General features: G+C 51.0%; 1 protein-coding gene across 4 annotated transcripts in view; it reads right to left on the bottom strand.

Moving 5' to 3' along the window:
• The window catches only part of MBNL1 (muscleblind like splicing regulator 1), a 64561-nt gene extending 47035 nt beyond the window's left edge, over positions 1-17526 (bottom strand). The window contains exon 1 of one of the 4 annotated variants that reach the window (XM_039713495.1): positions 17243-17526. The gene's annotated coding sequence lies outside the window, so the exon portion shown is untranslated. Of the gene's footprint in view, positions 1-17027; positions 17171-17242 lie in introns of those variants that run through there. The other 3 variants (XM_039713483.1, XM_039713497.1, XM_039713484.1) reach the window with 3 other exon arrangements.
• Positions 17527-18649: the final 1123 nt, after the last annotated feature.

Genomic DNA, 18649 nt, shown 5'->3' with positions numbered 1-18649 from the left:
CACGCCGCGAGCTCGGGGGACGGCGGCCCGCCCGCGCCGGCCCTGCCCTGCCCTGCCCTGCCCGCCCCGAGCAGCCCCTCCGGCCGCACCGCAAACACGGCACCGCAAACACGGCACCGCAACACCGCGAAACGGCCCGCAGCACCGCAAACACAGCACCGCAGCACCGCAAACACAGCACCGCAACACCGCGAAACGGCCCGCAGCACCGCAAACACGGCACCGCAACACCGCGAAACGGCCCGCCGCACCGCAAACACAGCCTGGCAGCACCGCAAACCCAGCACCGCAAACCCGGCCGGGCAAACGCAGCCCGGCAGCACCGCAAACACAGCCTGGCAGCACCGCAAACCCAGCACCGCAAACCCGGCCGGGCAAACGCAGCCCGGCAGCACCGCAAACACAGCCTGGCAGCACCGCAAACACAGCCTGGCAGCACCGCAAACACAGCACCGCAACACCGCGAAACGGCCCGCAGCACCGCAAACACAGCCTGGCAGCACCGCAAACACAGCACCGCAAACGCGGCCGCCAGTACCACAAACAGCCCGGCAGCATCGCAAACCCGGCCCGCAGAACCGCAAACACAGCCGGGCAAGCCCAGCCGGGCAAACACAGCCCGGCAGCACCGCAAACACAGCACCGCAAACCCGGCCGGGCAAACGCAGCCCGGCAGCACCGCAAACACAGCACCGCAAACCCAGCCTGGCGGCACCACAAACCCAGCCCGCAGATGCCGACCTGGGCTGCGTGGGTTTCCCTCACACCGCGACTCAGATGCCCAGCTCTGCCATAGAAGCCTGGTGCCACCTGCAAATGCAGATCTGCTGTAATGAACTACAGCTCCTGCCCCACCTGAGGATCGCAGTGCCCGGAGGACAGAGCAGAGGGACCCTCGTGGCACTGCCTGGGACACGCTGACAGCACCAGCGACAGGGCTTCTCCACCCCCAGCAGCATCCTCCGGGCATTCTGCACCCCCAGCAGCATCCTCCCCCTGCACTAAGGGGAAGACTAGCCCCATCCCCATCTTCCTAAAGATGCTGCTTCATCATCTTCCTATTTCCCACCGCCCTCCTATGCAGGTCACTGACACAGCCCCCACAATCACACCCTGGGAAGCGATGCTGCCAGCGTGCATGCAAACCACAGATGAGAAAAAGCTACAGTCTTTTTCTGGGACATAGTGATCAGAACAACCAACTCCAGGGGAAGGAAAACACACCTAACAGAGCTAATGAGATTACAACAGGCACCGTGTGTTCTTTGCCAGGACACTTGAAATCGTGCCAAGTTTTTAATCCCTGCTAGCAAGAGACAAACAACTACACAATTACTTGCAAACACAGGTTAACAACTAAGTGTCCTTGTGGTAAACACAGATACTAATTTGCTTCAACTGCCTAAAACCCTGAAGTTTGGGGTCATCCTGCACCAGCAGTCACTACTCCTCAGTGCTTGGGATATTGAATTCTTAGGTCTTGAAAACTTGTTCTGTAACAAATGTCCAGGCAAACCAGTTTGGTTCTTGCACCTGTGCCACGCTTCCCAGCCGTGACAGATGAGCACCAAGAGATCTGAAAGCAGAGACTGTGCTGCTGGGCCCGTGTGCCAGCAGGTCCACCAGACCCACCAGGCATCCCTGCAGCCTCGTGCAGGAATGCCAGCACATCAGAGCGCTTCTGGAAGCCTCAACACATCTCCCAGCCTTCAGTCAAGGTGCACTGCAACTTGTCCTCCCACCATCCACTCCTGCACTGCACAAAATGACATGTGTTATTTTGTTAGGAACATCTGCTCCCTGTGAGAGCCTCAGGACAGGGAGCTGCCAATGCCAGCAAGAAGAGCTCTGCCACAAAGCTGTGGAACAGCTCTAAGCAGGGTTTTCTCCTGTTCATCAGCTTGGTAACCAATCCATACCAATTGATTTTTCCAAACACCAAGAAGAGTTAGAGCAGCAAATTGATGCATTTTATATGCTAAAGCCAATGCAAGTTAAAGGCCACCGTTTCCAAACAAGGTATTTCACTCTCATTACACAAGTAGTCACCCCTAACAAGAAAGGAAAGAGAGCATGAAGGCAGCACCCAAAATGAAAACAGATGAAAACTAGCTTCTGTGCTCTCATGTACTGACAGGAAAAATATTCCTGCTAAGGCTCCCCAAATTGTGTTTTACTCCCAAGTTTGTAATAAGTTTTCTGTTAGGATTTGGACAATCACCCACTCAGAGAGAAATCCTGCTCCTGTTGAGGTCAGTGACACACTGAGCCTGAATTCCACCCTTCCTTCTTCAGGCTGCCAGCCACAAAAAGAAAAGCATTATTCCAAGGAGCTGATGCCTCGAAGGTAAATCTTCAGAACACAAAGAAATACTAGATGTATATTTGGTATGAACAGTTACTTGAAGAAAAGGTGTTTTGTCATAGTTTGTTGTCTACCTGAAAACAGCCAGAAATGTCAGCTTTAAAAATAGCCTTTGAGCAGAAATAAAGCCTGACGTCAGACCAGAGGTTTATCTTCAATATCCCCACTAAATAAAGAAGATGTTAGCATAGAATTATCTTTTTTTATCTGCATAAACTATTTTCCCATCACTTGGAAATTCTCTGGTGATACCCACTCAGTCACTGAGGAGTCCCCAGAAGATACACTGTCTGCAAAGCCCAGCTGATACATGAGACAGCTCCTTTGGGCTGTGGCTGGTAAGATGGGAGCGACTGTAACCAATCCAGAGGGAGAACCATAGGGACAGGACAGGAAAAGGACCGAACTTCTTATTTTTCTTTCAATTAGAACTGATTTAGGGGTTGATGGTTTCTAGACCCCACCTAGCAGAGCAGTCACTACTAAAGACTCTTGTGATCCACAGGTGGGTCTTAAAGTTCACCTTTTGAAATTTGGAAGCATTTGCCACTTGTCTTGGGAATATTGCAACATTGGTTTGGCCAAGGCAGAACCTTGCCTTCACTGAATATCAAGATACAAGGACTGAAAGCAAATTAAAAAGTGATTCTCAGAAGAGACAGAAGAGAGAAATAACACTGAGGAATCATTCCTTAGGAGGGTAACAGAGATGACTTAGTTGTCTCCTGAGCTGGGTCAATGAAAATGATTAAGAAACAGCCTCACAAATCAATGGAAAGGTTATCTGGAAATGTCCAGGAAAGTGAATCTGACACAGAAGAGACCCCTGTTACGTCCCCTTATTGCTATAAAGAAATGTGCAGACAGATTAACAATGCATTTCCCCCCTCATTACAGTCTTTGACACAAAAATAAGGTAACTCCCTGCACTGAGAATGCTCCCTAAGAGGCACTGTTTTCACTGTTCCTGTAACTGGGATTGCTGGACATCCCTCTCTATCTCAATCCACACGTCTCCCAAAGAAAGATGTAGAAAGCTGGGCAGGCAAGAAGCCCAACACTGAAGGGGAAGATGGCAGGGAAGAATGCTATTTTTATGCTTAGAGAAAGTGGAAGCTGAAAACACCAGTCTCAATGACATGAGAGCTGTCAGCAAGAACACATAATTACACAACGTGAATTCATCCTCATGACAATGACTCTAATGAGATAGGAAATGGAATAAAATCAATATTCTATTTACACTGACGGGGCAGTCTCAAAGCTTGAAATTGCCAAATGGCTGTCTTTTAAATCAAGGAACACAAAATTACTGACTCCTTACAGTATTTTCAAAACACCTCTGCCAAACTCAAAGTTTACCAATAACATATCTCAATATAAAATTTGGAAGAGATACAGCAATTACTCCACGGCACAATTGAGGGATATAATTATAGCACTGTCACAAAATTAAGCTGAAACAATGAGCTAATTGACATCTTGTCACATAACAGTATAGGATTGGATAAAGGAAAATATTCTTTAGTAAACTGCATCCGAAGCACCCAATTGTCTCACACTCTGGGCTGCACCCGCTGCTCCCACAGGACAGCCGGAAATGCAAGATGATTCCTCTCACCATTCTGTACTACTGTATATTTCAGGAAAAAATGGGAGGGCAAAGGCAGGAGCAGAGAGCAGCCAGCTCTAGAGCAGGACTGCCAGGGCACTGTAGCCTGGGCTGGGTTTCACAGCTCCCCAGCCCAGCAACCTGGGACTGGGAGCCTGCTAAAACTGCAGGCACATGTCAGCTTTGAACTACCAAGTGCCACACCAGATTAGTAAAAAAACTGCCAACACTGCTTCTATGACACAGATATTTTGCATGACATACATAGTTTTACTACTACTACTACGAGTAGTAGTGTTTTAAAGGTTTTTTCTGTACTGTTTTAGCTCTAACAGACTTTCCTGGTGCAACCTCCCACTGACTTCAGTGGCTCCTCCAGCACATCCCCATCAGACGTGGTTTTATCTTGAGTCTATTTCACAGTTTCTGAAACTGTTTTAGCAGAACCACCTAACTGTGACACTCCATCTGAATTTAACACACCCAAGTGTACTCGGTTCATGAAAACTTGATAAATAATGAAAAAGGAGGCAACATGTTGTACACTACATGCCCCCGCCACGTGCAGAAATCAGGTATTGCCCAAGATTTCCATCCCTGATCAAACTGCAGACCAATTCTCACCAGCAGCGCATGGGCACTGACATACAAATCCCACAGCCCAATCCTCTCTTACTTTAGATTACAGTAATGCTATTTCCAAGTCAGAAAGCTACACTGCAAATTCCATAAACCCTCTTTCCTTTAAGAAGCAGACGGTTATGGATTAACTGCTCTTGCTATAAATTTAAAAATATTAAAGTCAAGAAACATGCCTGTTGATTTTTTTTTAATAACCTGGGGTATATATCAATCTCTGTTACAAAATCTGAGACTCGAGGGACACACAGGATTCGCAGTTTGACAGCATTAGCTGGATGTGTATTTATGAGCAAGATCAGGCACAGGCCAGGCCCTGTCTCTGGACGAGGATGTGGCACACAAGCTGTTATTCTGTTCCTGCAACTTTAAGTCAGGGACACAAAATGGGCAAGGACTATTCTGCCTTTAGTCCTTTTTAATGAATTTATGTATTACAAAGCATTTACATATCCATCCCCACCCACCACTGAAGTCACAAATACTGTTTCTGGTAATAAAAACATATTCACACTGTAATTCCTTTGCCATAACATGCACATAATGTATTTCAGAAATGGGAAGTTCTGTATTATCCTGGCACAGGGGAATTCCAACCATAGGAGAAGTGACTTTGCCCAAGCAAGACTAAAAATAAGTTGGTCATCTTTAAAAATAACAGTAATCTAGTGATTTAGGTTAAAATTCCAAGCAATAACAAACTGAATTGAAAAAAAACCAACCTGCTTTATTAAAATCAGTTTTATTTTCTTGTTCTAACAGTAATTTTAAACATGTTGTTTCTACACAAAGGCTTTTGAGAGGCCATAATAAATCACCTATGCGCCCTTCCAAAAACGACAAGCTATTTATTAATCCGACTCTTGCACATTTTGTTTGATTAACTGCAAATGTACACAAACCAAGCAAGGCAGGAGAGCAGCAGGATGACCACGGCAGTGGGGTCAGCTCAGGAGCAGGCCCCCAACCCGGCGTGTCCCCGGGCAGCACAGGCTGCCTGAACTGCCCCCTGCCCCTGTAAAACCCTGCCTGCTCTGCACACCTGTCTCGTGGCAGCGCTGCTGCAGAGAACAGCCAAGAACAGCCACATGCAAACCCCAGCACGAGTCCCCAGCCCAGACTCAGAGCTGGGAGGCACCTGCAGCAGCAGCAAGGAGGCTGTCCCACAGTGACAGGTGATTTCCAGCTGCACGGGTGTATGAATTTATATAAAACACAACGATTAGCATCACCCATAAGAAGAATCCCTACAGAAAAAAAAAGCCATGTCCATGACTCAGCAAGGGAAGGAACCACTTCCCCCTGGCACCAAATTCAGCTGATGCTGATGGTTTCAGGAGAAGTGACCCCGAGGAGCTCTCACTGGTGAGAGGTGCAGCAGACACCAGCCCCGGCTTCCCACGGGTCTGATGCCAGAACATCTCCAGCACTGCAGGGGAAAACAGACCAGCACCTCAGCACTGCTCAGTTTCCACTTACAAACTGGTTTCTACTTCCCTTCCTAATGCAGCTGCCATGTGGCCCTGGGGCAGTGGGTGGCTTCTCCTGCCCCAGAGACAGCTGGATAAAGCAGTGGGGAAATGGAGTCCTGAGAGACAACTGCAGACAGCACTGGATGGATCAGGACACACACATGGTCACTACTAACATTATCAATTTGTTAATAGCACCACTTCCTCCAGCAATAAGCTCCTCCTCTTGGCCTCACTAACTCATCCGTGGCTGGGCCACCCCTCCTACCTTTGCCCACATCAAAAACTCCAGATTTCAAAGTTCTTGCCCGTTCACATGACAACCACTTTGTTAGGACAACAATTTCGAGTCAGGTGTCTGGATACAGCCAGCACATCCCTGCACACATCAAATTAACTAGCAAGATTAAATCTGAACCTAATTACCAGGAATAGAAAGGCCATTCATGTCACGTGCTCCATGCTGGTGTGCGGTCCTGCTCCTGGTGACAACGCCAGCAGCTCTCCTGGCCCTGAGGACACATGGAGCACAGTGGGGCACGGTTCTGTGGGGGACACCTTGCTGCTGCCTGCCTGCTGCACAACAGGCTCCCAGCCAGGCCCACGGGAGTTATGGCAGTCTGGATTGCTTCACCTTGCATCTGACTGCAGGGCAGCCGCAAAGGGACGCGAGGAACTCGTTACGCCGAGTTCTGCTCGCAGCAGCTCTTAGACCCACTCACTTCAGCTCAGCCATGGCGAGCCATGGCAAGGCAGGGACAATCACATGCTTCTCCCCGGGGACAAGAAAATTACCTGGGAAAGAAGGACAGCAGAGCAGTTCAGTTTGGACTGAAGGACTGCTGCCAAGTGGCAAACCGGTGCCCTGGCTCTGCAGCATGGCCGAGCAGTGCCAGGCACAGCAGCCCAAGGAAGCACCGGGAGTCCCACACCTCTGAAAGCACGCCAGCATCACGGAGTGGCAGCACTGCCACGCTGGGGACACCTGGAGGGGGAGGCACTGCCAGCTCAGTGCGATGACAGCACTGCCCGACTCAGTCACCACCATGAATCACAGCAAGGACAGTCCTGGAAAACACTCCAGCATCTGCTTGAGACAGGAGACACAGCCGACTGCATTTGCATTCACAGCTGTGTGTTCCTCAGGGAATCTCAGATCCAAAATAGAGCACTTGCGGTGCTTTGATTCATTCTGGCCTAACATTTAATTTGTGTTTATAATCACATCCTTCCAGGATAAGACAAACTTGTACAACTTCTCAGAAAATATAATGAATCTATATAATTTATTTAATTAGTTACATAAGAATCTAAACCACAGAGAAAGGGATTTTTAATTCTCTCTGCTCTGTCACCATCTGAGGTATCAGGGACAACTGTTATACACTAAATATAAAATTATTTTTCCATACACAGCAAAACTAAACCAGTTTAGGAGACTCTTTCCTTGACTTAATAGAGATCCTATTAGAGATCCATATACAATGCTCAACAGCACAGAAACTTACTGATGTGATCAATTTTGGATCATGACCAATCTCACACAAACTAAACAAATACACACGTCTTCAGATATCAAGCAAAAGCTCCGAATTAGTCACTGGTATTAAAAAGAAGTAATAAAAACTGCATGACTTTTATTTTAGGATATAAGTGGAAAATATCTTTGAGACAAGTTTTGAATCAGCATTTGCTTTAGTATATTGTTACGCTTTTCATTTTGAATGATGACATGTACACAGCTAACAATAACCACAAGAAACAAGGCTCTAGCAGCCCCTGTTCAGAGCAGCCTCTCTGCACACAACCTCAGCCAGCAGAGCTTCCACCACACAGGGGACAAGGCACAAAGGGGCTCCTGAGCTGGGCACAGCCGTGCCACTGCCACTGGCCCTTAGGACTTCTCACACAGAATACTCTCTCCTCTGTCTGGGTTCTCCTCAATGTGTCCCTTTTCCATCAACAGAGCAAGCTACACAAATTAAACACAATGAAGGAATTTTGGAAAAACCTCAAAAGATCGCTGTTTTCCTTGTATTTCCCTTCCTACCTCTAAAAGCCATTTTAAAACACCAAGAATGAAAGTTTAAATTTCTACTCTTACACAAAAAAACCCCAGAAACGGGGATACTGGAAAACAGAAACAGGGATATTTGGAAAACAGCTTCTGAAATAACTTAAGAAAACGTAGCTTTTATAAAAATGGTGATTAAAGGCAGAAGCTGTAGAATGCTCAGAAGCTGTGGAAAACAAATCAAATCCAAAGCAATAATTTTGTCACTCATGCAGAAAAATTAGTGAAAGAAGCTCAAATGCTTGTATTTCTGTTCCACCATTAGCTGTATTTAATTAGAAGAACTGAACAGAGCTGTGTCTGCTTTTCACAACAGAAATCACATCATTAAAGATTTATTTATTGAATATATTTGCACATAAATACAGGAGCTCAATAAAAGGTTGATAAGCAGCAAACAAGATATCTGCCCAGGGACTTCCTTCCCAGCAGCCTGCAAAGCTCCAGCACCACAGCAAGCACCGCACTCCCAAAACAACATTTTTAACTGCTACACATCAAAAAGCTGAAAAATACATCATTACATTATCAGGATCACGGACTCACTACCTTTGATTTTTCACTGCTTGAGAGAAGGCTCAAAGTCCACTGAAGCTGTGCCTATGTGCCATGAGCACGGAAGGATCCATGACCCAGGTAAAGAGTACCAGCCTTCACTGAACACCGGAGGTGGGCACACGAGTCAAGAATGCTGCCCAGGCACTAACAAACCCTTCCACACATGGAATCAACATTTTTGTTCCGATTTTATTCCAAGCTTCGGAGGGTCACAGAAGAAAAAAGGGGGAGTTTATTTCTCCCCGGAAAGCCCTGCCGTGTTTATCAGGACCTTCCTCCCACGGGAGCCAGGGGCACAGGCAGCACCGAAACACGGGCGAGCGCGGCCCTGGGGGGCGGCGAGGAAGAGGAAGGGCGGGGGGCCCTGCGCAGGACCGACGCCTCCTTTACAGGGCCACTGCAGGGCTGCTGCTGTGCCCTCCGCTCGGCAAGCCGCTCGCAAAGGCTGCCACCGTGCCGGGGCAGCGCGGGGCTCAGCTCCACGCCCTGGGCACCGCACACCCAGCGCACACGGCAAGCTCCGCGTGCCCCCAAGCACGGTACTCACGCTGAAGGGAAAAGCGGATCCCCAGGAGCCCGGGCGCCTCGCTGCAGTGCAGATATCGCCGCTGCAGCGCCGCGGCTCCGGCCGCCCCGGGAGCACGCCCGGCTCCGGCCGCCCCGGCACATCCCGCACGGCACGGAGCGGGCCTGCCGCGCGCTGCTGACTGCTCTCCCTTTTTTAGAAGGAAAAAATTCCAATGAACTTCTCTGGAAGCAGGATTGGGCCCCGAGCCCACAAATGCTCCGGGTTCCCAGGCCCTTACTCACGGCCCGCAGTTGGGCCGGCCGGCGCGGGAGGCGGCACGGCAGCAGGAATGAATGCGCGGAGCATCTGCGAGCCGGGGCCGGCCCCGCTCCTCCGGCCTGCCCCGGGCCCGCAGGGCTGTACGTGCTGCAGTAAATGCCAGCCATGTACGGTACAAACGCTGCCCTCTCCCTGCCGGGCCCGCCGGAGGGGAACGCGATGCCAGCAGCCCCTCCTGTGCAGGCAGACCTGAACCCGCAGCCACCCAAGGCAGGACACGCTATTTATAATGCTTTCAACATTTCACTTTTCTCTGCAAATAATACCTGCTCCAAGTTCAAGTCCAAGGCATATTTTGCCTTGCCGGATGATCTGCGACCGTCTCATGACTTATTACATTGTTATCGCTGCTAAGCTGAGCAAACAGGGCTGCTAAGTCTATTAATCTTCTGAAACACGAAGTCTGAAACTGCAGAAACAAAACATCTCACTACAAGATACATAAAATGTGCTATAGAGAGATAAGGGGGGAATTCAGTGCACGCTCTGTTAAGTTTTTTCAGTGCCACTGCAAGCAAGACTGACGCACTTTTGCAAGAGCCGACTCTGGATGTAACACCAACAAGTTACATAAGGGAAAAGAAATTCCTTTTCCAAGAGCAGCCTGCCCCAGGGCGGACAGCGAGGTACACTTCCCACAGGAAAAGCTGGGCACTCAGCAGGCGCTGGAACTGCCACCTGTACACTCACAAGAAGGGCTGATAAAAGGAGCCCAGCCTGGCCAGGCTGGCCACAGCGGGCTGTGCAGGAGCTCTGCTCCAAACACCAAAGGACTGGACATATTTCGACCCCTCTAGTACTTACGGCTTTTTTTCTGCAGAAATTCACTCCAGCTACACGTGTACACCTTGCATATTTACGTACCAAAATATTCCTCTGAGAAAATGAGTATTTGGCCTATTTGCCCACAGCAAAGGTCCCACGAGCACACAGGAGTCACATTTTATCTCAGTGCTCAGATCAGGGCAGCTCCAGGAGGCAGTGGGGCTGTGGAAGGACAGACAGACCCAAGCTGAGCTGGCCCATTCCCCAGGCTGGGCTACTGCTGGTCATGCACTTGTTTTATGGGAATTATAATCTGCCTACACAAAACTCAGGCCCAGCTGCCTCAGTTTCCCTGTACAACCTGTACATTCAAACCAAAATGAACTCAAACTCCAGGATTTTGCACCCTTGTGACAGAAGCGCTGTCACCTTACACACCACTGCTGCTCTTAGTAATTTGAACCAACAGCAATTTTACCTCCAAAATTTCAAGCTTAATTGTAAGAACTCAAGTCAGATTTTACTGAGGATAGATTATATATATTGCAAACTTGGTTTTCTTCCCAGCTACTTAAAATAAAGATATTTTGGATAAAAATATTCTTCTATAACAACTACATGCACATAATCTGAAACATGGACTGTTTCACAGGGTACAATTTGACACAAAGTGGACATTAAAAAAATTAACTGACCCCTCAGGAAAAGCAATTCTTCTGATAAATAGTGGGACTTCACCCTGAGGTCAGCACACATCAAACCCAGTGCCCAAACTGCCCCATGGGCACGGGAAACCTCATCTCTGGGTGCTGCTGTCACTCTCCTGTTGCTGCCTCTGAAGCTGTTGAAGAGATTTCAGAGCATCTTCAGAACTCACTGCTGGTTTTGAATGCACAGCTCAGGGTAAGCCAACATTTGCCTCTGGCTTTTCACTGTGAGCAAAGCACTGACAAGGACACTCCCCCTGCACAGACTGCTGAAGGGAGAGCGGGCTGCAGCACCCTCACAGGAGCCACACAAAGCCTTCACTCACAACTCGGTACACTAACTGCATTTCCTCATCCTAGGATCCACCGAAGTTTCATCACAACCAGTACACGGTTTTAACAGTCCCTTCAGTTTCCTTGTTAATTGCTGGGAACTGTCTTTGACACGAATGGAATTGCAACTGCACATATTCACAGCAGAGCAGGCTCCAAACGTCACCGAGGACAGCACTCAAACATATTTACATGTTTATTCTTTTGGTAAATAACTATGGGGTAAGAGGAAAGAAATGTTGTTTACTTTGCTGCATAACTTGGGAAACTAAGTTTACAGTATATAATTGTTAATAAAATTAAATTTTAAAATAATAATCATAGGCAACTGCTTTAATCCTTAAGGCACACAAAAAGTGGAGACCACAAGTCATGCAAGGGAAAGGAGAGCCCCCTGTGTAGGGCTGGGCACAGCAGGACACATTCAAGTGTAGGAATTCCCAGGGAAGCAATTGAACTCTGCCAGATCCTCCCTCTCCCTTGCCTCCAGACAGGAGTAGTAGCAGGAATTTGCTGATAAACTCATAGTTGCAAAAATCATCCTTGGCATGAACATAAATCATAAGGAATGGGAACAGAACTTTTCCTACAGTTTTACCTTAAGGAGCTGGCCTTAGCTAACATGCTGTTTACAACATTCCCATCGAAAATATGCCTAAGGAAAACACCCATTAAGGTTTTGAAAGTAACGGAGCTACCACAAGGCCTTTTACAACCCAACACGCATGACTTCCTCGGTGTCAGAAAATGATGTCTGCAGATTATCCACCAGTTCCTGAGCGGGAATCATCCACTATTTAGGAGTCAAGAGGTGCTGAGGCTCATCCCCCTAATTACAGGCATCCCTGTGTCACTACCACCTCCCCACTGAGGCTGAAGCAGCAGAACAAAGCAAGTACTCAAAGGAAATAAAAACAGAGAGGGAAGCCTATGATTTAATCTGAGCTGGCCATCAGATCTTCATCTGCACCACACGTGTAAGAACCTTCCTGTGGCCACAGAAACGCCCCTGGACAGCGAGGCCAAAACCAAGCGGCTTTTCCAGCCTGTGTGCCCTGGGCAGCCAGACCTGGCCCTGCAGGGCAGCACCTCCACGGCCAGCGCGTGCTCCAGCTGTTTGCTGGCACCCATCTCCACCTCCTGGACATCACCCTCAGACCCCAGGCTTCCAGCACAGGCGGCTCCCAGGACAGGCAAGTCAGAGCAGCACCTGATGCAGGGATGCAGCGGGACATGGCTGGGACATGGCACCGAGGCCACGGGATGGGGCATTCAGCTGCCCTCCACAGACCCCTCAGAGGAAGACTGCAGGAGTGCACTACCTACGGGGAAGCAGGCTGGAGGCAGCTGTGGGATCCACCCCAACTGGCCATGACCCATGCCTGCTTTCAGCCCAGAGCACAGAGACTCCCAGCACCTCTGGTTCCTGCAGTGGCACCTCCCAACCTCCACATGCAGCAGTCCTGTCACCATTGCAGTGAGCACGGGGTTGCCAAGAATTTCTGCCTCTTTTATCTACTTTAAATTATCATAATACTGTTCTATGCCAGTGGGCCTGCCCAGGGTCAGTGTCACATGCAGCCAGCCCAAGGGGAGCCTGCAACCTCTCCTCAGCTCTCACCCCAAACTTCCCCTGCAGCAACAAGTGCCATCGGTTAATTATTCATTATGCAAATCATTTCCTTGTCACTTTGGAATATGTTGTCGTTTCATTAGAACCCTTTCTCGGTAGTGCCAAAAAGATATATAACCCAGTTAAGTTATTCCCCATTACTATTCATTACTTCCATCCCTCTTTCCCGTTACATCCCCTCCCTGAACCTGCTCTCCTGCACTTCATTCTCTCTGTCACCCGTGTCCTGCTCTTTCCTTTCTCTGGGGCATACATTCCCCACCTCAAAAAAATCACCGAAAAAGATTATTTCTTTCTAAAACAAACACATATTTTTCCAAGACAATCATTTTACACAAACATCCCTGCATTTTTCTATTCCACTATACCAACGTTTTAACAAACTGACTTGTTTGCACCTGCAGACCAAAGTTCTGAATTCAAGACCTTTCCCCGAAAAGGAAACAAAAAGCCCTGTTTCCGTCCCGCTCCCGCGTGGCTGCTGGGGCCAGGCCGGGCGGGGAGCGCACCGCCGGGCCCGCCGGCCCCGGCACCGCCCGCGGCCCCCCGCCGCCTCCGGCCGGGGGAGGCGCGGCAGCGGGGCGGCCCGGCCGCGTCCGCGGAGCGCCCGGCGCGGCTGCTGCACAGCCCCAGCGCCGTCCCTGCCCCACGAGCCTCTCTCTGAGGTTTGCTTCCCAAAGCGGGCAGAACGACCCTGCTTTCCTCCCGGTTCCGCTCGCCCCTCATCTGAGAGCGGTTGGCTCTGCCGGCTGCTGCGGGGCTGGCGGGGCTCCCCGGCACCCACCGGCCGCAGCTGCCCAGCCTGCAGGTCGGCTCTGCCGCTGCCGTGACACCGAGTGCACAAAAGGAGACGCAATAGTCCAGATTAGCCAGAGGTGCATCGAAGTGTCCCCTGCCAGGACACGCACACACGGCCATGTGAAAAGGGCTCATCAAAGCACTGTGGTGCTAACCACAGTTTAGGAAAGATAAACAAACTGAAAAGGGACAAGGAAAGAGACAAGGAAAGAGACAAAGAGTTTAGTGTCAAGTAGTGTTAAACATCTTTTAACACAGACACCTAAGAAGAGGGTTATGTTTTGTGAGATGAAGTAATGACGAATTTACTGATTTTGTTACCTGGTCTCAAGATCTAACTCCAGCTGCTTCCTTCATGAGGCTTTTTGTTCTATTACACAGCCTGGAGGGGCTATAATTAACTTTGCTTTTCTTGTGCTCTAATCGCCCCTGCAGCGGAGCAGGCAGCACTTTGGAAACAGAATGGTTTTAGTGAGCATCCCTGCTCAGAGCTGCCCAGCCCGGGGAGCATCCAGGTGTGCCACATGCCCGAGGGACTGCCAGCACCTCACTGGCTGGGAGAGCTTTCTGGTACCTGCTGGTTAGCTCCGATGGCTTTTTGCTAGAAACGGGAGACTGAAAGGACAAAGCAGCATTCCATTTTCTGTCAGAAAAATGTCAGGTTCTTACACTTTTGTTTTAATCCAGATCAGAGCAAAATCCACGACAGCTGGTATCCCATTGTATTTTATATTTACCTGCCTTGCTGTGGGGCAGTGCAGCTGTCCCCTCAGCGCAGCCTGGCTGCACAGCCCCGAAGGGAGTGAACATTGTCCTGGGCCATTTGTGCTCTTCCTGTTCCCGTTCAAGCACAAAGAGCTCCCTGGGCCATTTCCTCCCTGAGAACCCACATCACCGCTCTGGGCGTTTTCAAAGCACTTGTTCTGGTCACAAAGTTTCTGTACAAACTCCTGCCTGCCCAAATTCTTCTTAAATAATGGCGTGGGACAGTGTCTTGGCACTGGGAGACCGGAGCTGTGTCCTGGGCTCAGTGATGGCATTTCTCACTGTATCCTGAAAAGTGAATGCATTCCCCTCACACTGGTTTGTGCAGGTTACAGGGGATCAAACCCTAGGGCATGGATGTCAGGCACAAGCTCTGTCATAACAGAATGTCCAGGCAGGGCAAGGTAACGAGAGAACCGTAAGGAAATTTCAGATCCTGGGGTCACCCAGGTCATCATCCAATGCCAACAACAATCACCACCTGCGATTCCAAGAGACTAACTCTCTTACAGCAAAGATAAAGAAATATGTCACTGCACACTCGGCATTGTGTGCCTCTCAGCCCAGAAGACATAAATCAGTTCTTGAGGACAAAGGGAAACACTGTGTGCTAAGAAAGGTTTTTGAGGGATACTTTGTGTTTTAGAGTCCCCCTGTGCTATTGCAAGTGGAGCAAGAAGAGGAGCTCTCCCGGCTGAGCCAGCGCAGCCCCGGTGCTGCAGAGGTGAGAGGCTGGCCCGTGAACTTGGTGCCAAGGTGCCAGCCCTTCCCTCTGAGCCCGGCAGGCAGCAGGGCCAGTGGCACCAGACACGGCACTGGGGGCAGCGTGTCCCACAGCCTGACACGAGGGCGCCTGTGGGCATCCTCCTCACAGCTGCACCTCGAGCAGAGCCAATGCACTTCCTCACTGCAGGGCTCCCACCATCAGGAGCCTCACACACAGACAGAAACCACAGTGCAAATCCACCTGAGCTCCAAGCATGTCTTGTGTCTTCATTTTGTCTCACCAAACAGCTGCAAGACAGCAGTCACTAAATCAACATGCTCTCTGATTTTCCTTCCCTTCTTCAGCCTTTATTAAAGGCAGACACACGAGTTGCCTCAAACCCAGACTGAACATGACTGCAACCCTGGAGAAGCCGTTTGCTTCCTGATGCCCTTATTTGTGCAACACTGGTGAAGCTCAAGTTCCCCAAAAAGGCCTGACACAAGCTCCAGTGCTGCTGCCACAGAAGGCCCTGCTGCCTCCCTGCTCTTCCGGCCCCGCTGCCGCGGCTGCTGCACGGCACGCAGCCGCTCCCCGCCAGGCCAGAGCACATTTCTTTCTGTTTTAATGACCTCATCTGCATGTGCGTTTCTGTAAATATAGCACACAAATTCATGACTTGGCCCTTACACCGTTTTGTCCTTTTATTTTAAAGCCTCCTGCAACTACTGTGTGCTAGTATTTTTGTTGAAAGCAATGAGATACTTATAATCTCTTCTAGTCTACAAGCACATAAATGAGAAAAATCCACAGTGCAATTCCCAGTGAATAATTGTGATACACATTCTAGCTTTTGCACTTTCTGCAAAGGCAATTTCCTTCCTTCTCTGCAGCACCTGCTGAAGCCCCTCGAGCAGCACCTGCTCGCTCCCCCAGCCCCATGGGAGCAGTGTGGGTGCTCAGCCCCATGGCTGCTGCGTGCAATCCAACATGGAGTTTAGTCACGGAAAACTGGCGGGACATTCACCGGCAGCAGCAGATTTCACGGCAGGAAGCTGAGGGTGGCTCTCAGAGGATTAATGTCATTTCAATCTCCCATGTGCTTAACCAACAGCCCCCCAGAGTGCCAGAGCGGGGCTGAGGAGCGATGCTCCTCAATGGACACCATGCGTCCAGGGCTGGCAGGACCCTGCAGAGGAGCTGCACTCAGCCCCGGTGGGAAATGCACCCAAAGTGGAGCACAGCCATGGCGGGGGGGCCTCAGCGGCCCTGTGTCCGCTCTGCCACACACACAACAGTTAAACCAGCTCACAGGGCTCTCGTAAGTGTGGAAAACCTCTCTCAACTTTTCCAGCACAGTAACAACGCAGTAATGAGCAGGTAAGACTGTAGTAAAAGCAGAAGACAGAGAAGATGCACCCACATGGCAGTGGCTCCCGCGCCGTGTTTGCTCCACGTGTCCTGGGAGCAGGCTGGTGCTCGCTCAGGGTGCAGCTCCACACCACAGGGCTCCCAGTGGACCCCCAGCACACGCTACAGAGGGTCTGTGGTGGGTCTGACTGCGACTTTTAATGCTCTTCAGAACCACAGAGGTTTGTTACTCATGCCTTGCATAAAAACATTGCATTTAGCGTTCATTTCTCTAATAAATTACTCAAGTCTTCACTAACTCAGGACAGCGAGGCGCACCCACGAAAGCAGCAAGCACAATGACAGACGGCAGTGAAACCGTCCAGCTTTGCCATCAACTCACCGTGGCTCCCGGAGCCGCCGTGTCGTGCTGCGCCCGCGGGCTGGCGAGCCCCGCGCTGGGCTGGGCTCGGGGCACCGGGGCCGCTGCCGGCAGCGCCCTGGCACAGCCACCGCCCCCGGGGCCGCGGCGCCAATGGCAGCGTGCTGCTGCTCTCTGCCACCGCAGCACGGTGGCCGGGCCGGGGGAGCGGTGACAGGCCGGGGAGAGACACTTACCGAGCCGAGGGAGCGAAGCGGGCCCTTCCTGCGGCGGTAACCACGGCCACGGGCTGGGCTGTGCACATGTATTTTCTTAAGGAAGCCAAAATTACTTTCTGCTAGTGAAAAAGGACATGGCAGAGGAAGTGCTTTGCATGGCGCGGCAGCCCAGCTCGCTGGCGGGGGGCTGAATCAGGGACACGGGCACGCGGGAGCAGACCTGTCCCTGTGCCCCATTAATCTGCCCGCTGGCAGCTGCTGGGGGACAGGCTCGGGCTGACACGGGCCATCGCCCGCGGTCCTGGAAATGGGGCAATGCTGGGGCGGCTCCCGGGACTCCTTCCTGCTGCAAGCCGCAGATAACGGCTGCCGCACGGCTGGCCGCGCCACACAGCGACTTCCAGGCCCTTTTTGCTGTTTCTGCTGGGCTTACCACCAGCTCCAGGCTTCCAAAGGCAGCGGCCCTTCCACCCAAAGCTCTGCTGCACTCGGAGCCAGCTGGAAATGCCCCTCGGGGGAAAACGCCCTGGTGCCCATCTTCCCTGCCATGCCAGCTTTGGCACTGGCACGCTCCCGCCCGCAGCGCCCGTGGTGGGCACGGCCAGGGCAGGGGCCGTGCGGGCAGTGCTGCCGGGGACAGGCCGTGCAGAGCAGGAGGGCTCGTGGCCACGGCCCCCGTGCCGCCCCCAGGACCCGGCCCGGCCGTGCCCGAGCTCGGGGCGTGCTGCAGGTGCAGCCGGAGGTGCGGCACGGCGCTGGGCAGCCTGGCAGCGCTGCTGGGGGACGCTGCAGCCAGCACGGCCCTGCACAGCATTTCCTGTCCTTTCTTTCCGCTCCTCTGCTCCGGCCCTGCAGCAGAGCGCTGCTGGGGTCACCATCCCACCCTGCGGGTACTGCAGGAGTGGAGGGAACAGCTTTCCACGAGTCCCTGAGCCTGGCTCGTGGCATGTCCCACATGGCACAGCCCAGCTTGCCGCAGCAGCGGCAGCAGAGTGGGGGGAGCATGTCTCTGTGTCTGCACCACTTCCTTGCTGAGGCTGTCCCGTGTGAGAAAGACAGGTCCTGAGTCCTGGTTTCAATCACTAATAAATAATAAAATCAATTACAATAATCACCTGAGAAATATCCATTCCGACTAGAGAATTTTGTGTTTTGGCAGGGGTAGGGATGCTCTGCACTAGGAATCTCTTCCCATCCTGAAGCCTTTTTCCAAGCAGAGCACAGGCACTGCAGCCATCCCAGCTTTCCTCCAGCCTTGCAAACACTCAAATCAATCTGTCTGTCTCTTCAAGAAACCTTCTCTGGGATTCCTAGAGGTTCTGTAGCTTGGTCAGAGTAAAACCCCCAGTAAGGGTGAAAAGTACCCAGAAATTTCACCCAGAGAGATACAACAGATAAAATTTCCCGTGGGTGTCAGCTAGCTGT

The sequence above is a fragment of the Passer montanus genome, unplaced genomic scaffold, assembly GCF_014805655.1.
Source record: "Passer montanus isolate IOZ18808 unplaced genomic scaffold, ASM1480565v1 scaffold29, whole genome shotgun sequence".
NCBI classification, from domain to species: domain Eukaryota; kingdom Metazoa; phylum Chordata; class Aves; order Passeriformes; family Passeridae; genus Passer; species Passer montanus.
Note: the sequence above shows the minus strand (reverse complement) of the source record. Positions and strands in the feature narration are given on the sequence as shown.